Raw genomic sequence first — 14,292 nt, 5'->3', positions numbered from 1 at the left:
CAGCGAAGCAGAGGCAGGAAGAAAAGAGCAAGGGCCATGGAGTGTGAGGTTCTGCTCTCCAGCCCTGGGCTGTCCTGGCTTTGGTCCTAGTTGTTTTCCGTAAAGACTTCAGTCCCTAAGTGCTGGCAGTGTCACCTCCTAGAGTTGGTCCTTCTCAGAAATTAGTGGCTTTAGAGGCGAGACTGCTAGAAGTGTATGCAGATGTCTTACACCCAAGTGAGAGTCTTTCTCTGAACAAGGGGCCATGAAGTCAATTTTATTGGTCTAATACATAAACCTTGCACATGCATGCTGCCAACTGTCCACAATAACAGTGGCTACATTAATCCATATTAAAGACCATATAAGTCCTTATATGTTCTCACACATTGACCAAAACAGGATCTTATCATCCTTTTTAGTTTTTGCCAATCTGACTGGTGACACATAGCATCTAGCAGCAACCACTAGTTTTCCTTTTCCTAATTGATGGCAGTTGTTATCAGTCATACTCCAGCCTTCCAGTCCACCTCTTGGAATTGGTAAGGGAGAACTCTGAAAGAAAAACAATCTGCAGGCAAAGGAGAAATGTACTGGAAGGAACTGGAGCCCCAGCATCACAGTAGAGCTGAGAAGAAGAGCTGTGGAGTTGAGACTTTAGTTTTAAGACCAGGATGCTAGAATAGGTGGCAGCCTTTCCCCGTCATATCCACTGGGAATGCAGGTTTCTTCTGTGAATTTCTGATCCACACACAGTGCACCCATTGCTCTTGCACTGTCACTTCACCCATGTAAGGAAGCTCATTAATCATTTTTGTTCAAACTCCGTGATCTCCAGCTAGAAGACACACAGATTGCAAGGTCCTCAACCGGATCCCAGGCTCCACACTCACACTGCACTCCTGCCATCTGGCTGGTATCCAGTCTGAGTTTCACTTGTGACAAAGACACTTGTGGTTTTCCTGTGTTCAGGGCCCAGAACTGTTTTCCATTCACACTCATGAACTAGGTCATGACCTGCTCTAGTTTTCAGAGCTTTAAAAATCTGTCTTGATGGTGATGCCTTCCCAAGATGCATGCTGGAATCATATACCCAGCTGCCTATTTCACAGTTGGTACCTACTGAGCACTCATTATGCTAAAATCAAAAGCATTTTGATGGCAGGTTTTTAAGCAACTTATCCATATGATTTGAGATTTTGAAAAAGTTAATGAAACTCTCCAATGAAAAACTGACTACATAAAAAAATGAATGTTTAATAGATGATCCTTGGTTAAAAGAAATGAGAGGAAAAAGGATTTTGTAAGTTGAGATTGGTTATTTAAGGTAGTTACCGGGTCATAATTTTGTCAAATATGGCATTCCCTCAGTGGAGAGAGATATATTTAAAGTAGCAATTTGAAAACATTACTGATGATTTTGCTTCCATTAAAGCCAGGAACTTAAAAGTACTGTTGTGGCATAAGGAAAATATTTCAACTTGATGTGAGTTTAAGACGTATACATTTTAAAAGATTTTTCAAACAATTAACATTATAGGAGAAATTTATCTTTTATATTAATATTGAATGAAACAATTTTCTCTTTCCCCTGGGGCTCCTTTAAGCCTCAGTCTAATCCCCACGTCTTCCTTCCCACTGGAGGGTCCCAATGTCTAGTAGATTTCTGTCCAGATTGTAGATGCCTGTCCCATTGTTCCTGAATCAGTCCTTTCCCCTAGAAACAGCCCTGAATCTGAAAACATACCACAACATGCTCTGATTTTCCGCCATCAATCGCAGCACAAATGGGCAACCGTGTAAATCCTCTGGGTAAAGTCTCCCAGGAAGGGGAGGGTGGATACAAGGGCAGGTGCAGTAATCAAAGGCTCTGAGAGAAGCGTCGGTAAAGCTTTCCTGGGCAGTCGGTCCAGTTTCCTCTCTGCCCACGCGGCCCCGTGCGCTCCCTGGGCCCCGGCGGCGCCTCGCCGGGGTCGCGGCTCCTGCCGAGGGCGACCTCCGAGTTCTCCCCGTGGATCCGCCGCCCGAGTTGGCCGCTCTGTACCGGGAGGCGGGTCCAGGTGGGTTTGCGGCGCCGGTCTGTCAGTTACTGAGAGATCGGGCGCCCCCTCCCGGCCGTTGGGGCGCAGCGAAAGGATCTTGGAGGGCGGCTTAGCTTAGTGCAGGACCTGAGCTGTTTCAGAGGCCCAGGTGAGGTGCTGAATTTCTGAATTCCTGGTTTCCCTGCTGATGGCCATGGGGATGTTCTGCTCCATCCCTCACAATTCACCCGTTAGCATATGTCGTCTTCTCTTCTTCCAGTCATTTCCTATATTCATGTAATATGGTAGCATTAAGTATGCTTTACCTATATCCACAAGTACCCTCAGCTTGGGGTTTTCCACAGAGGATTCACTGAAATGGTTGTAATCCAACCTCTTTGGGGGATGTAACTCTCAAGGATCTTGTCCATCATGTATCTCAATTTTATGGTGAGGATCACTTAACAATCTGAGTCATCTTGGACAGTTACATATGATTATTTTATAATTATTAGAATTATTAATTTTGTCAAGCACAGTAAAAACTACCAGTTGATGATTTAATTTTGCTTCTTATACAAAATAATCAGGATACTTTGTAAATCGCTCAGCTTATCTAGAATTTGGAGGGAGACGTTAACTAATGGAAATAAGAGATTTGTAACACCGAGGTGTGAAACACCACAGTAACATCTTGTGTTAGAAGTAAAATAGGAAAACAAGAGAGAGCTCAGTACATGCAGTGTGCTCAGGTGTTTGTGCTGTGCGTAGGGAGTTTGGAATCTGACATATTAGGTTTTGAAACCTGGATTTGCAATTTCATTATTAGATTATTTTATTCAAATAAAGTCTTAGCAGGGGGCTCTTGGAAAGGAGAATAGTAACTCAGTTTCAACTATGTTGGAAGGATTAAGTGAGTCCCTTACAGAGGTTAAGGAATTTGTAGTTGTGGTCACTGCCATTTTTGATGAACACTGATAGTCTGGGGAATTTGTCTGGTGAAGGTGTTAGTCGCTCAGTCGGGTCCGACTGTTTGTGACCCCGTGAACTGTAGCCCGGCAGGCTCCTCTGCCCATGGAATTCTCCAAGCAAGAATACTGGAGTGGGTTACCATTTCCTTCTCCAGGGGATCTTCCCGACTCAGGGATTGAACCTTGGTCTCCTGCATTGCAGGTGGATTCTTTATCATCTGAGCCACTAGGGAAGCCTGGTAGGTCCTTGGTAATTAGGTTCACAGTAGTCGGAGAAGGCAATGGCACCCCACTCCAGTACTCTTGCCTGGAAAATCCCATGGATGGAGGAGCCTGGCGGGCTGCAGTCCATGGGGTCACTGAGTCGGACACGACTGAGCGACTCCACTTTCACTTTTCACTTTCATGCCCTGGAGAAGGAAATGGCAACCACTCCAGTACTCTTGCCTGGAGAATCCCGGGTACGGGGGAGCCTGGTGGGCTGCCGTCTATGGGGTCGCACAGAGTCGGACACGACTGACGCGACTTAGCAGCAGCAGCAGCAGTCTTGTCACATTTAATTAGTAATCAATGCAGGATGGATGTGTCATAAAAAGTGAGGGTAGCATCAAGGAATGTGTTCTTTCTCCTCAAATAAATCCCAAGAATGAAATATATCCTAATGAATCCTTGCCATATACACAATACCTTGGGATCTTCTTATTACCGTGTTACAGACTGAATGTGTGTGTGTTCCCCAAATTCAAATATTGAAACCCTACCCCTCGAGACTTCCCTGATGCTTCAGTGGCCAGGACACCATGCTCCCAAAGCAGGGAGCCTCAGCTGGATCTCTGGTCAGGCAACTAGATCCTGCATGTGGCAAGCAAGACTTCCCATGGCCCAAGTAAAGATCCTCTCTGAAGCAAGGAAGATCCAAGATCCAGCATGCTTCAACTAAGACCTGGCCCAGCCAAATTAACACATAAGAGAAATATTTTTAAAATTCTTAAAAAACCTGCAGAAACCCTACCCATCAATGTCATCGTATCACAAACTGGAATATTAGGGAGATCATTAAGGTTAGCAATCAATAAAATTCAGCTATTACTTTTAATTTCATAATTGTACTGTTACCCAGATTAAGATCAGGATCTTTTGGAATCATTTAATTCCCTTTCATTCTAGTTTTTTCAAAGCATCTTATCATTGCCCAAGTGGATTTGTCAACTACACAGATGCTAGGCGAGGCTGGCATCACCTAAACCCTGCCAGAAAGGGTTTGTGTTCTAGCAACTGGGGCTCTGATTGCCCGTCTCTCTTCCTTCTCCCCTTATACTGACCACATGTGGATTAAAGGAAAGGAAAATCAGCTAGCGGGTCTTACAAAGCTGAAGACAGTCAACTGACCCAGGACTTGGCCTTCATTGAGCTTCTGTAAGAAGCAGCCCGTCCCAGTCTTTCTGTTTTCGTATTGGCCTCATCCTTCCCCTCTGCCACAGCCTAGTCCCAGGTGTGCTGCACTGCACTTTGCTAACTCAGAATACATCATTACGTCAGGGGAAAACCACTTCCCTTCTTTCATGCTCATGACATTGAGACTTACCCTTGTTTTCTTGTCACCCACAAAACAACTGTGCAATTTTACTTTCTAGGAAAGTTGCAAAGAGAAACAAAAAAAGTCTAACGTCTTGAAAGTGATAGAGATGCAGCCCCTCTGGTTTTCGTTACTTCCTTTATTGTTCTTGTGTCATCTTGAAATAGAATCAGAGCAGAGGCAGGAATACCAACATTGTCCAATAAGTCACTAAGTGTATATCAGTTCAGTTGAGTCGCTCAGTCGTGTCTGACTCTTTGTGACACCATGAACTGCAGCACACCAGGCCTCCCTGTCCATCACCAACTCCCGGAGTTTACTCAAACTCATGTCCATTGAGTTGGTGATGCCATCTGACCATCTCATTCTAGGTCATCTCCTTCTTCTCCTTCCCTCAATCTTTCCCAACATCAGGGTCGTTTCAAATGAGTCAGCTCTTTGCATCAGGTGTACAAAATATTGGAGTTTCAGCTTCAACATCAGTCCTTCCAATGAACACCCAGGACTGATTTCCTTTAGGATGCACTGGCTGGATCTTCTTGCAGTCCAAGGGACTCTCAAGAGTCTTCTCCAACACCACAGTTCAAAAGCATCAATTCTTCTGTGCTCAGCTATCTTTATAGTCCACCTCTCACATCCATACATGACTACTGGGAAAACCATAGCCTTGACTAGATGGACCTTTGTTGACAAAGTAATGTCTCTGCATTTTAATATGCTGTCTAGGTTGGTCATAACTTTCCTTCTAAGGAGTAAGCGTCTTTTAATTTCTTGGCTGCAATCAACATCTGCAATGATTTTGGAGCCCCCCCAAATAAAGTCAGCCACTGTTTCCACTGTTTCCCCATCTATTTGCTATGAAGTGATGGGACTGGATGCCATGATCTTAGTTTTCTGAATGTTGAGCTTTCAGCCAACTTTTTCACTCTCCACTTTCACTTTCATCAAGAAGCTCTTTAGTTCTTCGTCACTTTCTGCCATAAGGGTAGTGTCACCTGCATATCTGAGGTTATTGCTATGTCTCCGGGCAATCTTCATTCCAGCTTGTGCTTCATCCAGCCCAGTGTTTCTCATGATGTACTCTGCATATAAGTTAAATAAGCAGGGTGACAATATACAGCCTTGACATACTCCTTTCCCTATTTGCAACCAGTCTGTTGTTCCATGTCCACTTCTAACTGTGGCTTCCTGACCTGCATACAAAATGAAGAATTGCCCTCAAGTAAACGAAAGACAGACCTGATAGACAGAATGCCTGATGAACTATGGACAGAGGTTCGTGACATTGTACAGCAGACAGGGATCAAGAAAATCCCCATGGAAAAGAAATGCAAAAAAGCAAAATGGCTGTCTGAGGAGGCCTTACAGATAGCTGGGAAGAGAAGAGAAGCGAAAAGCAAAGGAGAAAAGGAAAGATATTCTCATCTGAATGCAGAGTTCCAAAGAATAGCAAGGAGAGATAAGAAAGCTTTCCTCAGCGATCAGTGCAAACAAATAGAGGAAAACAACAGATTGGGAAAGACTAGAGACCTCTTCAAGAAAATTAGAGATACCAAAGGAACATTTCATGCAAAGATAGGCTCGATAAAGGACAGAAATGGTATGGACCTAACAGAAGCAGAAGATATTAAGAAGAGGTGGCAAGAATACACAGAAGAACTGTACAAAAAAGATCTTCACGACACAGATAATCACGATGGTGTGATCACTCACCTAGAGCCAGACATCCTGGAATGTGAAGTCAAGTGGGCCTTAGAAAGCATCACTACGAACAAAGCTAGTGGAGGTGATGGAATTCCAGTTGAGCTATTTCAAATCCTCAAAGGTGATGCTGTGAAAGTGCTGCACTCGATATGCCAGCAAATTTGGAAAACTCAGCAGTGGCCACAGGACTGGAAAAGATCAGTTTTCATCCCAATCCCAAAGAAAGGCAATGTCAAAGAATGCCCAAACTATCGCACAATTGCACTCATCTCACACGCTAGTGAAGTAATGCTCAAAGTTCTCCAAGCCAGGCTTCAGCAATACGTGAACCGTGAACTTCCAGATGTTCAAGCTGGTTTTAGAAAAGGCAGAGGAACTAGAGATCAAATTGCCAACATCTGCTGGATCATCGAAAAAGCAAGAGAGTTCCAGAAAAACATCTATTTCTGTTTTATTGACTATGACAAAGCCTTTGACTGTGTGGATCACAATAAACTGTGGAGAATTCTGAAAGAGATGGGAATACCACACCATCTGACCTGTCTCTTGAGAAACCTGTATGCAGGTCAGGAAGCAACAGTTAGAACTGGGCATGGAACAACAGACTGGTTCCAAATAGGAAAAGCAGTACATCAAGGCTGTATATTGTCCCCCTGCTTATTTAACTTATATGCAGAGTACATCATGAGAAACGCTGGGCTGGATGAATCACAAGCCGGAATCAAGATTGCTGGGAGAAATATCAATAACCTCAGATATGCAGATGACACCACCCATATGGCAGAAAGTGAGGAGGAAATAAAAAGACTCTTGATCAAGGTGAGAGAGGAGACTGAAAAAGTTGGCTTAAAGCTCAACATTCAGAAAACTAAGATCATGGCATCTGGTCCCATCACTTCATGGGAAATGGATGGGGAAACAGTGGAAACAGTGACAGCCCTTATTTTTTCAGGCTCCAAAATCACTGCTGATGGTAATTGCAGCCATGAAATTAAAAGACGCTTACTCCTTGGAAGGAAGGTTATGACCAACCTAGATAGCATATTTAAAAGCAGAGACATTACTTTGCCAACAAAAGTCCATCTAGTCAAGGCTTTGGTTTTTCCAGTGGTCATGTATGGATGTAAGAGTTGGACGGTGAAGAGAGCTGAGCGCCGAAGAATTGATGCTTTTGAACTCTGATGTTGGAGAAGACTCTTGAGAGCCCCTTGGACTGCAAGGAGATCCAACCCGTCCATCCTAAAGGAGATCAGTCCAGGGTGTTCATTGGAAGGACTGATGTTGAAGCTGAAACTCCAATACTTTGGCCACCTCATGCGAAGAGTTGACTCATTGGAAAAGACCCTAATGCTGGGAAGGATTGGGGGCAGGAACAGAAGGGGACAAAGAGGAAGAGATGGTTGGATGGCATCACAGACTCGATGGGCATGGGTTTGGGTAAACTATGGGAGTTGGCGATGGACAGGGAGGCCTGGCGTGCTGTGATTCATGGGGTCGCAAAGAGTCGGACACGACTGACTGAACTGAATTGAGAACACTGACAAAGTGCGATGGACTTGGCGCCATCCTGACAAGTGTGTGAGTGTAGCCTGGGGACAGATAGTGGAAGAGGGAACGCTAGCCTTTGAGCACAATCAGGGATGTTCTGAGGCCTTCCAAACACCTATTTGGCCTTCCTTACAGCCATTCTTTCTGATATCATGCAGGATCTTTTACTCAATGCCAACACCTGGCCAATCAGGGTTGAGGTGTCCTCTGTGGGCTTCCCAGGTGGCATTAGCGGTAAAGAACCCACCTGCCAATGCAGGAGATATAAGAGACCGTGGGCTTTCCAGGTGGTGTTAGTGGTAAAGAACCTGCCTGCCAATGCAGGAGACATAAGAGACCTGGGTTCAATCCCTGAGTCGAGAAGATTCCCTGGAGGAAGACATGGCAACCCACTCCACTATTCTTGCCTTGAGAATCCCATGGACATAGGAGCCTGACAGGCTACAGTCCACAGGGTTGCAGAGTCAGATGTGACTGAAGCGACTTAGCATGCACCAGCTGCGATCATTAGTTATCTGCTTGATACAGTCATGGGATATCTTCTTCAGGACACAGAAAGCACATGCACTGCAGGTGGTCCTACAATTTATGACAAGAGTACAGTTTTTCTGGGTTCACCTTGGACCACTACTCAACCCATTGAAGCCAAGGTGTCCAAAGATTCTAAAGACTTTTCACATCCGTCTCCATCCATATGACCTGGGTTAACACCATTGAAGGGCAGAGTGGCGTGGTGGCTGAAAAAGAAGAGCCACAAAGAAGTGGAGGCACCTGAAAGGAGGAGTCCCTGTGAAATAGCAAACAGAGCCACTGAGAGACCTGTGGTGCCATTTCCACCCGGAGGAGAGAGGAGGTTGGGGTCAGTGTAGCCACACCAGTCTCTTCAGCTGCCTTGGCTCCCACATCCAGGCCGTGAGAATCAGCCTTTATTGCCTACAGATAAGTTCACACAGAGCAAGTAAAGCCCGGGGAAAATTACTACCCGCTGTTTTATTATACAATGAAGAACACTTCTCACTCATTCAAAAACAATCTGATTCTTCTAACTTGAAGTTCAGACAGGATGAGTAACCACACACGCAGAAGACCCAGGACTAGGGAACTTGGAGGAGGAGTGTCTCAGGACAGTGACCTTCGTTTTGCTCGCATTTACGCAGACTACTCCCCAAGACAGGCAGTGGCTTGGAGTGCCCATGACTGGCCATGGGTCACATGACAAGTTATACCTGACTCACAGATCTTTGCTTTTCCTTAGGAGCTGGTCTGAAATCTGAAGTCATACACTAATACAGCCTAGCATCCCACCCTCTGACCTCCACCTTCAGTTTCTCCAAATTGTCTAAATTGCCCTCCAGCAGCCAATTAGTCAAGGAATTACAGTCTGTGGGTCCTTAGTTTCTTCTTCTCCATCACCAGCCTCTCATCTGTTCTCTCTCTCCATGTAGATGTTATGGGCTGAAATGTGTACTCCATACATATTTGTTTATTAAAGTTTCAACATTCAGTAGCTAAGAATGTAATGGGATTTGGAGGTAAGGCCTTTAAAGAGGTGATCAAGTTAAAATGAGACCCTAAGGGGGGGAGGGGGGGCGTCCTGTTCCAATATGACTAGTATCTCCCCACCTCCCTCCCACCCCTGCTGGATCTTAGCTCCCCTACCAGGGATTAAACCCATGCCCCTTGAAGTGGAAGTGCAGAGTCCTAACCACTGGACCACCTGATGTCTCACTGGTGTCTTCATAAAAGGAAGAGTTACCAGGGATGGGCACACACAGAGAAAAGGCCATGTGAGGACATAGCAAGAAGGCAGCCATCTACAAACCAAGAAGAGAGGCCTCCGGAGAAACCAAATCTGCCTACACCTCAATCTTGGATTTCTAGCCTCCAGAACTGTGAGAAAATAATTCTCTGTTGTCTAAGCCACCCAGTCTGCGGCATTTTGTTAGGGCAGTTCCTGGAAACTAACAGAGAGGACTTCCTGGTCCATCCGTTGAGCAACATTTTTCATGCCCTCACGTCACTCTTGTGTCATCACTCCTGTCTGGCAGAAGTCCAAACCATCTGCCTCTTCCACACCCGACCTCAGGTACATGGTGGAGACCTATTAGATAAAATCACACAAACGAGTATATCGTGCTACCATAGTTCTATGTATGGTCTACGAATAATGGGCCTCTCCAGCACTACATGGAATTCATAATTTCATTCACCCTATATCTTTGGTAAGTTCCTTCTGTGTGCACGGAAGGATTCCCAGGTGGTGCAGTGGTGAAGAATCCGCCTGCCAATGCAGAAGATGAGGGTTCCATCCCTGGGTCGGGAAGACCCCCTGGAGAAGCAACCCACTCCAGTACTCTTGCCTGCAAAATCCCATGGACAGAGGAGCATGCTGGGCTACAGTCCCTGGGGTCACAGAGAGTGAGGCATGACGCAGCGACTGAGCACACACACACAGGTGCACCTCGGATGCATAACTGAACAAAACTGATAAAGCTCCCTGGTGTTTTGGAGCTTATATCATTGGTTCCACCATCAACTCTCTTATTCTTCACAAATGATTTCAAACATTCTCCTCTTTGACAAACTTCCATCCCCCCAATCTCCGATGTCCTGGATGCCACTTCATAAAGGAAGTAAAAGCCACTAGAAGAGAACTTTTTTGTCACCAAAGTCAAAAACATTTACCACCTTTCTTCGCCTTCCTCCTTCCTGTTAGAGTGATAAAAGGTTCCCAGACAGTAGTCCTTCTTTGAGTTTTCCAGCTGGGAAAGGTGCTTTTATTGCCCCAGGCATGTACTTTTCGGTCTATGTTGTGACTTCTACCTGAATTATCTATTTTCTTCCAGAACATGCCTCACTGCTCGATGACCAGTCTCAGGTGCTTAGGATTTACTTAGTACTCAACAGCCATTTGGGAAGTGAATGAGGAACGAGGGAGCTGGCTGGAGAGAGGGCCCCCACAGCATGTCCTGGGACAGAGCCCCCAGAAAGGACCAGAATCTGAGGGATGCTCCCCCAGGCTGTCTACCAGAGGCCAGCACAGCTTTCTCCTCAGGAACCATGCTCTGCCTCTGCGGCTTCTGGAAGACAAGCGCTGGAGACTCAGCCTTGCAGATGAGATTCGGGCACAGCTCTCTGGACACGTGGGGAAGCCTGCGGTTCCCCCTGTCAGGCGGATGCTGCTCTCAGTTCCTCTATCACAGTTCTGCAGCAGGGCTCAGCTCCGCGGCCCCTGAAGCCACTCCATCCAGGGGAAGCCTTGGCACCTCAGCACCCCTGTGCTCAGCCGCGGCCTCAGAACGTCTTCAAAGGGCTGCTTGCGGTCTGGGCCTGCTGGAGCAGGCACCTCCCTTCTCTGCTGCAGGTCCATGGAGATAACCATGGTAATGATATTTAACACAGAAAACTGCATATAATCCCCAAAGCTCATCTACTAACTGGAGAATATTCATATATCCTAATAATGTAGTCGTGAAGAACAGAATAAATAGGCAAGCACTTTGCACAAATTTAAGTCCTGGCCTGGTTAGAGTTGCCACATAGACTTGGCAAATAACACTGTCCAGAGCCCATTCACCCCATGCCCCCAAGTCCCAGTGCCATGGAAATATCAAGACTGGCCTAGGGAGACTCAATAAGGCCCCTGTTCACTAAAGTTGAGTGAACATCTCAAACTGTCTCTATAGGATCAATATTCTTTTTGGATATGCTTTTATATAAGTATACAAAAGGTATCACTGTACAGGTTATTTCTATATACTTATCATGGAAATCTTTCCAGGGAAGTTCACATAGATTGTCTAAATTTTGTATTTTGGGTGTGATATAGTTTAACTGGCTACTTTATGTTTTTTTCAGATGTTTTTAAACTTAAAGATCAGAGAAGTTAGCATCTCCCAAATGGGAGCTCCTGGATAAAGGGATGCCTGCACACATGTGAAGGAGCAGCGCCCAGGCTCTGATGCTAAGGCTGTGTCTAGCACAGAGGAGAAATCACACAGCATGCTTGAAGCTCTTTCTGGAGCCCCTAAATTTTAGCAAGTTGTTTGGCAGATCAAAACTACTCTGTGAAATGTATAAAGAAATGATACAAATAGTCTCAATGTTCATTTCACTTAATTTCAGACTACCTCTGGTGATAGCATAGGTAAAACAATGTTATAAAGAGAAAGATAACTTGTAAGGAAAAAATACAGTAAGGGATGGGAGAAGGGGATGTTTCCAGATTTTCAGACATAATTTTCTCAACACTTCATGTCAAAAATTCTTCCCAGTGTTGGGATTAGGTTTAGGCAAGTTAGAAACTTGCCTCAAATACAGTCAGAGGGGGTGACAAGTGACTTAGTAACGTGGAAAAAATATACATTAGTGCAATATTTTAAAAAATTAAAATTAATGATAAAATTCTTGATGAACAATATATAAAAATTATAAATAAAGACAAGATCTGGCCCCGCAACTTAAAAAGTCTGAGGTGTACAAGTTGTGGGGGTGGGGGGAGCGCTGGGAGGGGCTTGTGGCACAAAGTTAAACTGACAAATTTCATGCATTCTATGTGTTAGCAAAGAAACCTAAATGTACTTACTTGTTAAATATCCGGACACTTCTCACATAACATTGGTAAAAAGTGGTGTGATGTGTTTACCTGAGATACTGAAGCTTTTATAATGAAAAGTTCTGGTCACTTTTCAGTCTCAATACATACAGAAGAACTTGGTGAAAATTCTGATCCTGTGGAAAGAGAAAGAGATAGCCCCATAAAAATGTGACAAGATGGTTATCACTGTTGTCAAAGGAAGATATCAAAACACTGGACCGCCATAGAATTGTAATTTCACCTAGGGGACAAGAAAAAGATGTCCTATAATTTGGAAATGCATTATGGATGAGATGGAGAAAAGAATTCATACGAATCAGAAATTTATATGCTGTCTCTCCAAAACGTTCAGCAAGCTAAAATTAAATTAATTCTCTCAACTGAAAGTGAGATAAGCAAAGATGTAATTCTGACAAAATTATTGTTCAACTTGTCTTCAAAAGGTCAGTGAATTATAACCAATTCTGGTTTTGGTATAAATAAAATGTTTAAAGTTAAAATAATCTGAATTTTAATACATCCACGTTTCAATACTTTTTAACTACTATAACGCCGTAGAAGGATTCTTTATGAGTTACCAGGGAAGCCCGAAAGTGAAAGTGTTAGTCTCTCAGTCCTGTCCAGCTGTTTGAGACCCCATGGACTGCAGCCCACCAGGCTCCTCTGTCCATGGGATTGTCCAGTCAAGAATACTGGAGGGGGTAGCCATTCCCTTCTCCAGAGGAACTTCCCAACCTAGAGATAGAACCCGGGTCTCCTGCATTGCAGGCCGACTACCGCTGAGCCACCAGAGAAGCCAAATTCATCACTAAAATTTAATCAAATCATTGTAAGAATATTCGTCTCCAGATTGGAGATGCCTTTCCCCTAGCCCTCCAAAATAATCCTGAATCTGAAAACACATCACAACATGCTCTGATTTCCAGCCGTCAATCGCAGCATAAACGGGCACCGGTGTAAACCGCTCTGGCCAAAATCTCCTCCCAGGAAGGGGAGGGTGGACGCAGAGGCAGGTGCAGAAAATGCAAGGCTCTGAGCGAAGCCGTGGCAAAGTTCCCCTGGGCAGTCGGGTCGGAAAAGGAAGTTTACTCACGGCTCCCGCGGCCCCACGAGCTCCCTGAGCCCCGGCGGGCCTCGCCCGGGCTCCCGGGATCTCCCGGTGGATCCGGCGCCAGAGTTCGCGGCGCTGGAGGCGGGTCGCGCTGGGTGCGCGTTGTCGTCAGTGCGTTATGGCGAGTTCGGGCGCCCCCTCCCGGCCGCTGGGGCGCAGCGAGGGCGGCTTTGAGAGCCTTCTTGAGTTGTATGCCTGCCATTCAGTTCTGACACGACTGAAGCGACTTAGCAGCAGCAGCATTCAGTTTCACTAAAGCGCTGAGTTTGGGGATTCCTGGTCTCTCAGAGGATGGCAATGGTGATGATCACCATGCTCCAGGGCTGGAGAACATCATTCTTGTTGTCATCAGTGAAGGCGTTGGCAGGCCTCCGCCCCCCACCCCACCGGGGGGGTTGATTTTGCTGCATATTTATCCGGCTGCTCTGAGGACCTGCAAATGAGATGATTAATTAGGCCAGAATTGTCCTTTTCGGCACTTTTCTCATTTTTGTTTCCACCTAAAAACTTTCCCTGTCTATTTCCGGCGTCAGAGAATTTCACAGCTTCGATGCTTCTTTTGTGTTATTACACTGGAAATGAAATACACTCATGGAAAAGTCTCAGTCCAATAGGATGGATTCATCTGAATGAGTCAACTCAGGTTGAAATAAAATCCAAAGCTCAATCTAACTCTTTTCTTTAAGTCTAATAAGAAAACTTAGGAGGTGTGACCCTGTACTCTATTTTGACAGTTTTTAAACTGCACCAAAATATATCTAGGCACAAGTCTCTGTATTTCCTTT

General features: G+C 45.1%; 1 long non-coding RNA gene across 1 annotated transcript; it reads left to right on the top strand.

The window, feature by feature from the left end:
• Positions 1-1,918: 1,918 nt before the first annotated feature.
• Positions 1,919-12,896, top strand: LOC145538159 (uncharacterized). The gene is made up of 3 exons (XR_014076683.1): positions 1,919-2,169; positions 10,646-11,182; positions 11,658-12,896. It is a non-coding gene; the product is annotated as an uncharacterized LOC145538159 (long non-coding RNA).
• The last annotated feature ends 1,396 nt before the right edge of the window (positions 12,897-14,292 follow it).

This window comes from Giraffa tippelskirchi, chromosome 1 (genome assembly GCF_054371585.1).
Source record: "Giraffa tippelskirchi isolate mGirTip1 chromosome 1, T2T-mGirTip1v1.2.pri, whole genome shotgun sequence".
Lineage (NCBI taxonomy): Eukaryota > Metazoa > Chordata > Mammalia > Artiodactyla > Giraffidae > Giraffa > Giraffa tippelskirchi.
Note: the sequence above shows the minus strand (reverse complement) of the source record. Positions and strands in the feature narration are given on the sequence as shown.